General features: G+C 36.4%; 1 pseudogene; it reads left to right on the top strand.

Annotated features, from left to right (window-relative positions):
* Positions 1–7,100: 7,100 nt before the first annotated feature.
* LOC140515521 (ADP/ATP translocase 3-like) lies at positions 7,101–8,348 on the top strand (annotated as a pseudogene).
* Positions 8,349–11,153: the final 2,805 nt, after the last annotated feature.

The raw sequence follows: 11,153 nt of genomic DNA on the forward strand, positions 1-11,153 counted from the left end.
AAAATCTGACTCTGTTTCCATTTCTTCTCCCTTTTTGCCAGGAAGTGATGGGAAAAGTTGCCAAGATCTTCATGTTTTTATGTCAAGCTTCAAGCCAGCTTGATAACACTCTCCCCTTTCACCCTCATCAAGAGTTTTCTTTATTATTCACTTTCTGTTATCAGAATGGCGTTTTCTGCATATCTTCCTAGCAATCTTAATTCTGGCTTTGATTCATCCATCATGATGTATTCTGCATGTAAGTTAAATAAACAAGGTAACAATATTCAGCCTTGTCATATTCCCCTCACTATCTTAAACCAATCAATAGTTTGATGCTTGGTTCCAAAGGTTTCTTTTTGATCCACACACAGGTTCCTCAGGAGACAAGTAAGATGATCTGGCACTCCCATCTCTTTGAGGACTTGTACATTTTGTTGTGATCCACAGAGTCAAAGGCTTTAGTGCAGTCAGTGAAGCAGAAATAGATGTGCTTTTTTTTTTGGTGGAACTCCCTTGTTTTCTCCATAATTCAGTCAATTTTGGCAATTTGGTTTCTAGTACTTTTGCCTTTTTGATAACCAGCTTGCTCTTTTGGTAACTCTCGATTCACATATTGCTGAAGCCTAGCTTGTAGAATCTTAAGCATTACCTTTCTGGTATGTAAAATGAGCAAATTATTCAGTAATCTGAACATTCTTTGGCATGCTTTGTTTAGGATTGGGATGTAAACTAATCTTAAACTAAACTAATCTTTTCCAACTCAGTGATCACTGTTGAGTCTTCCAAATGTGCATGTTGAGTGCAGCACTTTAATAGTATCATCTTTTTGGGTTTTAAATAGGTCAGTTAGAATACTATCACCTCCAGTAGCCTTATTTTTATCAATGTTTCCTAAGGCCCACTTGACCTCATTCTCCAGTATGTATGCCTCTAGATCAGTAACTATGCCATCATGGTTATTAGTGATGTTCAGATTTTCTTATGCAGTTCTCCCATATAATCTTGTCGCCTCTTCTTAATCTCTTCTACTTCTGATAAGTCCTTACCATTTTTATGTTTTATCATTCTCGTTTTTGCATGAAACATTTCTTTGACATCTCTATTTTTTCCTGAAGAGATCTATTTTCCTTTTCATTTTATTGCTTTCTTCTATTTCTTTGCATTGCTCATTTAAGAAAACCTTATTACCTCTCTTTGTTATTCTCAAGATATGCATTTAGTTACTTCTTTTTCTTTGGGATTTTTTTTGTTGCCACCTCCTTTATAGTACTGAAAAACTCTGCCCATAGTTCTTCAAGCATTCTAACTACCAGATCTTATCCCTTAAATCTATTCATCATTTCCATTCCATATTCATAAGGTTTGTTGTTTAATTCATACATATACTGTCTGATGGTTTTCCCTACCATATTTAATTTAAGTCTGAATTTTTTGATAAGAAATTCATGATCCGGGGCAACTAGGTGGTGCAGTGAATAGAGCATGGCCCTGGAGTCAGGAGGACATGAGTTCAGATCCAACCTCAGGCACTTGACACTAGCTGTGTGACCTTCACAAGTCACTTCACCCCAATTGCCTTGCCTTCCCCCCCTCTAGAAACAAGTTCATAATCTGAGCCACAAACAACTCCAGCTCTTGTTTTAACTTATTACATGGAGCTTTTCCACCTTTGGCCTGCAAAATATATAATCAATCTGATTTTTATATTGACCACTTGATGACATCCATGTGAAGAGTCACATTTTGGATTGTTGATATATTTGCTATAACCATTGAGTTAGCTTGACAAAATTCTATTAGCCTCTGCCCTACTTCATTTTGTGCTCCAAGACCAAACTTGACCGTTGCTCCAATTGTCTTTCAATTTCCTACCTTAGCATTCTAAACACTATGATGAATGTGATGTATTTTTATGTTATTTCTAAAAGGTGTTGTAGGTCTTCATAGAACTGATCAACTTTGACCTATTCGGCCTCAGTAGTTGGATCATAGACTTATATTACTGTCAAGTCGAATGGTTTACCTTGGATTCTAATAGATATCATTGTGTCATTTTTGAGATTTTACCCTAGTACTGCTTTTCTCATCATTTTATTGATGTATGAGACTACTCCATTTTTTCTAAGGTCTACAGTAGTATATGTAATCATCACCTGAATTAAATTCACCCCTTCCCATCCATTTAAGTTCATGACCACCAAGATGTCAATGTTTACTCTTTTCATCACCTGCTTGACTACACTCAGCTTACCGTGCTTTACAGATTTTACATTCTATGTTCCTATGCTATACCAATGTTTATAGCATTGGACGTTCCTTTCATCATCAGATATATCTGCAGCTGACCTTCCTTTCACCTCTGGCACAGAGACTTCCTTCTTTTCTGGAGTTACTTGTAGTTGTCCTCTGCTTTTCCCCAGTAATGTGTTGGACACCTTTCAATCTGAGCTACATTTTCATGTGTTTTGTGTCATATGTTTTGTCATTTTAATACCATCCATAGTATTTTCTTGGTTTATCATTTACTTCTCTGGTGAATCACCTTTTGTTATAACTCTTCACTATGATCTGTCTGTTTGGGTAGTGCTATATGGCATAGTTTCACTGAGCTACACAAGCCCCTCTAAAATGACAAAGTAGTAATCCAGGAGGGGTTTATACACTTAACATCCCATTATGTGGATAAAAGATTATTCTTTAATTAATAATCAGAAAACTCTAAAATGCCTGATTACACATGGCACTATGCTTAAAAATACAAAATATGTAGGAATTGACTCCATTAAATTTCTCTGCTACATCTGATACTATTCTTGTATTCATTTTCCAAGTTTGGGTAACCCATTACACTTTGAGGTATACTAGACTTGAAATCAGAAGATATTCCTCTTTAAATATGCTTTTTACCATAACTGATTTGCAAGTATTGGAAAAGCTTTGAGAAACTTATACATGCAATGGAATTTAATCCCAAATGTCCTTTTTAAGAATCATCATTCTTCCAATCACTCTCTAGATTCCAATAAGTTAGTCTACCAACAGATATTCCTTGTGCACAGATTGCACAGTTATCGTTGTGCTAGATATTATGAGTACAGAAATAAGTATTAGACCTCTCATACCCTTCAGGATCTTACAATCTAGTTGTCTATGAAATGGCAAGGACCACATAAACCCCCACTCATCTTTAAAATTCTATATAATATAAAGCAGAAATGTTATTTATGTATTTATATTTATATGATATTTACATAGAAAGAGCTACGACCTAGAGTCAGGAAGTTTACTGCTGTACCTAGAGTCAGGAAGACCTGAGTTCAAGGAAAGCTAATATCAGACACTTACTAGCTCTGTGACCCTGAGCAAATCACTTTATCACTGCCTACCTCAGTTTCCTCATCTGCAAAATGAAGAGAGTGATACTAATAAAATACTTTGCAAACATTAAAGCGCTATATAAATATTCAACTATTCAAGTTTTTTTGTGGTGACAAAGAATTAGAAACTGAAAGGATACCCATCAATTGGGGAGTTGACTAAATAAGTTGTGATATTTGATTGTGATGGAATATTGCTTTGCTATAAAAAATCATGAGCAGGATGGTTTCAGAAAAACCTGATGTAAAACGCAGTGAACAGAAAAAGGAGAGTACCATAGATAGTAATAGAAATATTGTGACAGTGATCAACAGTGAAAGACTTAGTTACTCTGAACAAGAGAGTGATCCAAGACAATTCCAAAGGACCCATGATGAAAAATTTCCATCCACTTTCAGAGAGATAACTGATGAACTCTTAGTGCAGATTGATCTTTCACTTCCTTTATTTTTCTTCCATTTCTATGTGTTTATTTGTTTTGTAACAAGACTAATGTGGAACTGTTTTGTACGACTTTACATGTATAATTGATAATATGTTGCTTACCTTCTCAGTTTTGCAAAGCTATTTGCATATTACCTCATTGACTCTCCATAAGAATTCCATGTGGTAAATCTTGTGGTGTAAGTACTGAATGTATTATTTCTCCCATTTTATGTATGTAGAAACTGCCACATAGTGATGTTAAGTGACTTGCTTAATGTCACAGATCTAGGAAACACTGAAGACAGGATTTAAATCCACAGATCTCTATTGACTTCAGGGTCACTGCTCTTTTGAATACACTGTGTTGTACCTCAAAAAGCATCTAATACAAGAAGTTATGTGTCAGCTTGCTAAATTTCATGAATTCAGAGGAGAGGGAGGCCATAAAAAACTGGATTACTAAAAGAAAACTGAATGACAGAAGTAGGGGTTGATATGGCCTATAAAGAATAAATTGGTTTTAGATTAAATAATAGCTAGCATTTCTATAATGCTTACTATGTGCCAGGCATTATAGTAAGCAATTTGCAATTATTATCACATTTGATCTTCACAACAACCCTGGGAGGTAGATACTATTATTATCCTGATTTTACAGATGAGGAAACCGAGGCAAGCAGGTTAAATGACTTGCTAGGGTCTGTAAGTGTCTACTAAGGACTTAAATCAGGTCTTCCTTACTGAAGTCCTGGTGGAAGCAAAGAGAGAGGACATTCCAGATGAGGTAAATAATGTGAAAAATGTTTCAGAGGTGGAAATAACTATGTCCCACTATTTGTGGGTCACTGTGAGAAGATATATCTGAATTAAATATATAGGGTTTAGGAAAGACTAGTTTGGCAGTGTAATATATAATGAATTGGCAAAAGCAGTTCCTAGAGTCAGAAACGTGAGGAGGTTATTTGCAGTTATTTGAACATTAGTTATGGATAAACTTGATGAAAAAAGGATTGTGTAAGGAAGATTCAGATATGGAAGACACTTTGGGAAATATTGATGGGATCTGGTAAGTGACTGATTTGGGGGCATACAGAAAAGGGATTAGTCAAAAATAATTCCTATATTTTCATTGATTTGATGGAAATCAAGGAATTGATGGTAGGAAAGAACTTGATTTCAGGAATGGATTGTGGAAATCAGTGTGCTAACAAGATGTCCCTCTGGACATGTCTAGTAGGTTTTGCTATGGAAATGTGACTCAATGAAAAGCTTTAGACAGGTGATGGAGAATTTTAGGAGTCATCATCATCAAAAAGAAGTTGAAACCATAAGAATGGATAGAGGTTTCAAAGAGAAATAGAAAATGAGCATTTGAATTATAAGCAAATGGCTACAATTGATTCATACAAGATAAAAATATTTGATTAAGAGAGGATTCTGGGAAGATGGTGGAGTAGGTCAGAAAAGTCCAAACTCTTAAGATTTTCCCAAGAAAAGAGGTAAAAAAACACCTTATGGTGAACAGAGTGAGGGCAAAAATAAGTAAGAATAGGGGTACAACAGGGGTCTTCCTGGGAAAATTTAAAAAGATAAGAAGAAAAATCTCAGGACAAGATTTGGTCCCTGTGAAGAATAAGCACCTCCAGGCTAGGGTCTGATTTAACAAAAAGCAGGAAGCCCCTTAAACAATAAGTCACAAGCCCTGGAGTTAGTTGGTTTGAGAGGCCAGCCCCAGCCCCAGCTGTTCTGCAAAGAGCAACAAGAGCTAGAAGGATCCAGCACATGCCAAGTGAGTGCAGAAGCAGTGGGACAGAAAGCCCCTGGCTTTGATCACTGACAGAGGGTTGGAGGTTTGGCTTTGGTTCCAGGCTAGAGGGGAAAACTGAAGGTCTGGGACAAGAGGCACTATCTCCCATATCTCAGGGCTAGAGGCAATTACAAAAAGTAATTTATTACCAGAAAAAATGTTCAGGCAAAGGAGAAAGAATCCAAAAATAGAAAGCTATTATGGGAATAGAGAAGATTGGGGTTCATCTCCAGAGGAGAATAGTGAAGTAAAGAAACCTGCTCAAAAAGAATTCATAAAAGATCTTTTAAAAGGCTTTAAAAGTAAAATGACAGAGATGGAGGAAAAACCAAAAAAAAAAAAAAAGAATAAACCAAGTAAAACAAGAAGATTATAAAAGGGTAGTCAACCAATTAGAAAAGGAGATCTAGAATCTTAAGGAAGAAAATGACATCTTGAAAACTGGATTTCGACAAAGTGAAGCCAGTGAAATTATAAGAGATCAAGAATTAATTAACATATGAATAACGAAAAAATAGAAGAGAAAGTGAAATAACTAAAAAGAAAAACAACAGGAGGTGTAGCTAAGATGATAGAGTAGAAGCAGGGATCTGCTAGAGCTCTCTCCCGAAAATCCATCAAAAAACTGCAAAAAAATGACTCTAAACAAATTCTAGAGTAGTAGAAGCAACAAAATGACAGACTGAAGCAAATTTCCAACCCAAGACAATCTGGAAGGTCAATAGGAAGGGTCTCTCCCATCCAACTTGGAGCTGAGTCCAGTTCTGATGGAGCTAGCATAGGCCTTGGGGGACTGAATCACTAGTGGCTACAGCATTTTCCAGACTTTTCAAATCACAAACACCAGAGAGCTTTACAGGTCAGTGGGAAAGGTCTCTTACCTGTCTGAGAGGGGAGCGTGGCCCGGCCCCAGTCCCAGGGTGGTGGCAGCCACTGATAAAGCAGAAGCTGCTTCTGGAGCCACCCACTTGACTAAGACCTCAAAAATCAAGCAATTTACTGGGAAAATGAGCAAATAGGGGAAAAGAAAGTCTATAGATTCTTATTTTCTCTGTGAAGAAATATTTTCTTATATCATTGGTGATGAGGAAGATCAAGACATATAACCAGAAGAAGACAACACAGCCAAATCTCCTGCATCTAAAGACTCCAAGAAAAAACTATGACTTGGTCTTAGGCCATGGAAGAGCTCAAAAAGAATTTTGAAAATCAAGCAAGAGAAGTAGAGTAAAAACTAGGAAGAGAAATGAGAGTGATGTAAAAAAACATCATAAAAAAACAGTCAACAGCTTGCTAAAGGAAATCCCCAAAAATGCTGAAGAAAATAACAGCTTAAAATTAGATCAATGCATTGTAAAAGAGGTTCAAAAAGCCAATGAGGAGAAGAATGTCTTAAAAGCAGAATGGGCCAAATGAAAAAAGAAGTCCAAAGATCAGTGAAGAAATTAATTCCTTCATAATTAGAATGGAACAAATGGAAGCTAATGACTTTATAAGAAATCAAGAAATTCTAAAACAGAACCAAAAGAATGAAAATATGGAAGACAATATAAAGTATCTCATTGGACGAACAACTGACCTGGAAAACAGATCCAGAAGAGATCACTGAAAAATTATTGGACTACCTGAAAGCCATGATGAAAAAAATAGCCTAGACATCATCTTTCAGAAATTATCAAGGAGCTTTACAGTCTGAACCATAGCAGCAAGTTCTCCAAGGTTTGGCCCTCTCTCACTGGCTTCCTTTCTCCAACTCCAACATTTTCCCCCTCTGTAACCATGATGGAAAAGGTCATCTCCTTTGCCAAGGACTTCCTGGCTAGTGACATTGCCACTACTATCTCCAAGACAGTGGTGGCTCCCATTGAGAGAGTTAAGTTACTACTGCAGGTGCAGCATGCAAGTAAACAAATTGCTGAAGATCAACCCTACAAAGGCATAATGGATTGGATAGTCTGAATTCCAAAGGAACAAGGGGTGCTTTCCTTCTGGCAGGGTAACTTAGCAAATGTCATCAGGTATTTCCCCACTCAGGCCCTTAACTTTGCCTTTAAAGATAAGTATAAGTAGGTGTTTTGGAGAGGAGTAGATAAGCACACACAGTTTTGGAGGTATTTTGCTGGTAATCTTGCCTTTGGTGGTACAACTGGAGTCACTTCTCTCTGCTTTGTCTACCCCCTTGGATTTTGCAAAAACTACTTGGCAGTTGATGTTGGGAAATCTGGCACTGAGAGAGAATTCAAAAGCCTTGGAGATTGCCTTGTGAAAATCACCAAATCTGATGGAATCCATGACTTGTATCAAGATTTCAATGTCTCAGTGCAGGGAATCATTATCTATAGAGTAGCTTACTTTGGAATCTATGATACAGCAAAAGATATGCTCCCATTTCTGAAAAACATATTATGACAAGCTGGATGATTACACAATCAGTGACTGCTCTACCAGCTGTGGTCTCCTATCCCTTTGATACAGTAAGGCCTCGAATAATGATGCAGTCTGAGTGCAAAGGAGCTGATATCATGTACACTGGGGCAACTGACTGCTGGAAGAAGATTGCTACAGATGAGGGTGGCAAAGTTTTCTTCAAGGGTGCCTGGTCTAATGTTCTTAGAGGCATAGGTGGAGCTTTTGTGCTTGTCCTGTATGATGAATTGAAGAAAGTAATCTAAATTCATCCTAAGGAACCAGTGAATATAGATCATGTAGAATACGTAACCATACTTAGCATTTTGGACCACTGACCTTCAAGAAATTCCTGTTGTCTTTATTCAGGCCAGATCATGTTTCTAGGGGAGCCAGGAAAAGCTCTTAGAAAAGGGGACTCATTTATTGTGATCCATTATTCACACAGTGGAACTGATAATGATTCAGCATATTGATTCTATTGGTCTTTGGGAAAATAACAGCTTCTGTGGGTTCATGGAGGTATACCAACTTAGATCATCTAGTTTAAATGGTCTTTTGTAGGACCATAAATTTGTGCTTAAGTATTTATTTTTAAAAAGTCATGTCTCCCATTTGTACTTAAGCACTATATATACTATTTTGCCCAGTTGAATATTTGGCAGTGATGATGATCTGTGTTGGGCATTCTGCTGTTAAACAATAAATACACAGAAGACTCTAAAAAAGGAACTTAAGAAGGAAAACTGCCCTGATATTTTAGAACCAGAGGATAAAATAGAAATGGAAAGAATCCTCTGATAACCTCATGAAAGAGATCCCAAAAGGAAAACTCCTAGAAATATTGTAGCCAAATTCCAGATTTCCCAGATCAAGGAGAAAATATTACAAGCATCCAGAAAGAAACTATTCATGTACTGTGCAAACACAATCAGGATAACACAAGATTTAGCAGTTTCTACACTAAGGGATTGAAGGGCTTGGAATATGATATTCCAGAGGTCAGAGGAACTAGAATTAAAACCAAGAATCACTTACCCAGCAAAACTGAGTATAACACTTCGTGGAAAAAAATGGAATTTCAATGAAATAGAGGACTTCCAAGTATTCTTGTTGAAAAGAACAGAGCTGAATAGAAGATTTGACTTTCAGATAGAAGAATCAAGGGAAGTATGAAAAGGTAAACAGAAAAGAGGAACTGTAAGAAACTTACTAAAGTTGGACTGTTTACATTTCTCGATGGAAAGCTTACATTTGTAACTCATGAGACCTTTTTCAGTATTAGTTTAGTTGGAGGGAATACACACACATATAATACACACACACACACACACACACACACACACACACACACACACACACACACACACATATATATATATATATATATATATATATATATATATACAGAGAGAGAGAGAGAGAGAGAGAGAGAGAGAGAGAGAGAGAGAGAGAGAGAGAGAGAGAGAGAGCGCACTGGATGAGCGTAATGTAAAGGGATGATGTCTAAAACAGAAAATTAAGCATTGAGAGAAATGTACTATGAGAAAGAGAAAAGGAGGAGTAAAATATAGCAAATCATCTCACATAAAAGAGGCAAGAAAGAACTTTTACAATGGAGGGAAGGAAGGGGAAGGTGAGAGGGAATGAGTGAGCCTTCCTTTCATCAGATTTGACTTCAAGAAAGAATAACATACACACTCAATTGGGTATGGAAGTTTATTGTACTCTACAGGAAAGTAGGCAGGAAGGGGATAAAAGAGGGGGGATAAGAGAAGGGCTGGCAGATTGGGGGAAGGGAAGCAAATACTTTTGTAGAGGAGGAGAGAACAGAATGGAGGGCAGGACAGGATAGAGGGAAATATAATTAGTCTTTCACAACATGACTATTATGGAAGTGTTTTGCATGACTACATATGTATAACCTATATTGAATTGTTTGCCTTTTCTATGAGGGTAGATGGGGAGGAGGGAAGAAAGAGAATGTGGAATTCAGAGCTTTAAAAAATGAATGTTAAAAACTGTTTTTACATGCAACTAGGAAATAAGATATATAGGCAATGAGGTATAGAAATCTCTCTTGCCCTACAGGAAAATAGAAGGGAAGGCAATAAGGGTGGGTGGGGGGGCAATAGAAGGATGAATAGATTGGAGGAAAGAGTAATCAGAATACACACTGTCCTAGGGTGGGGGAGGGAGGAGATGGGGAGAAAATTTGAAATTCAAAATTTTGTGGAAGTGAATGCTGACAACTGAAAATAATTTTCTTTTTTAAAAAAAGAAGAACAGATCTGGAGAACAGATAAAGAAGAGAAAACATAAAAATAGTTGGACCAACTGAGAACTATGATCAAAAAAAGAACCTTGATACAATAATACAAAAAATAATAAAAGAAAAATTTCCTGAAGCATTAGTGCAAAGGGGGAAAGTAGAAATAGAAAAAAAAATCTGTTGATCACCGCTTAAACAAGATCCTATGAGGAAAACTCATAGGAATATTATAGTCAAATTCTGAAACTCCCAGTTCAAAGATAAAATGTTAAAAGTAACAAGAATAAAACAATTTAAATTGACATTGGCGTAATAAAAATTACACAAGACCTAGCAGTGGAGACATTAAAGGAGCACAGGTGTTGGAACACCTATATATCAAAGGGCAAAAAAGCTGGGTCTCTGCCCAAAAATATCATACTCAGCGAAGTTAAGCATAATCCTGAATTTAAAAAATGAACATTTGATCAACTGTCAGACTTTCAAGACTTTGTTTAAAAAAAAAATCCTGAACTGAATAGAAGATTTGATCCACAAGAGCCAAGAGAAACATAAGGTACATACCAAAGACTGATTACAAGAGATTCAATAACGACAGTTTACTTTTTATATATGTAAAATGCAAAATTTATATCTAAGATTCTTATTAATAATTAATGAACTAATTAATAATTCATTAATTCATTAAAAGATTGGGGTAAACTTGAGTATGATATGAATTTCAAAAGTAAAACCACTTAGTAACAGCTAAGAAGAGTAATTATTTTATATAAATGAGATGCAAGAGGAAGGATCAATACAGAGGAATTCGATGGAGGGAAGGGCTGGTAATTCTGGTAACCAACTTTCACTGGGAATGGGTTTAAGAGGGAACAATACATA

Source organism: Notamacropus eugenii, chromosome X (assembly GCF_028372415.1).
Source record: "Notamacropus eugenii isolate mMacEug1 chromosome X, mMacEug1.pri_v2, whole genome shotgun sequence".
NCBI lineage: Eukaryota > Metazoa > Chordata > Mammalia > Diprotodontia > Macropodidae > Notamacropus > Notamacropus eugenii.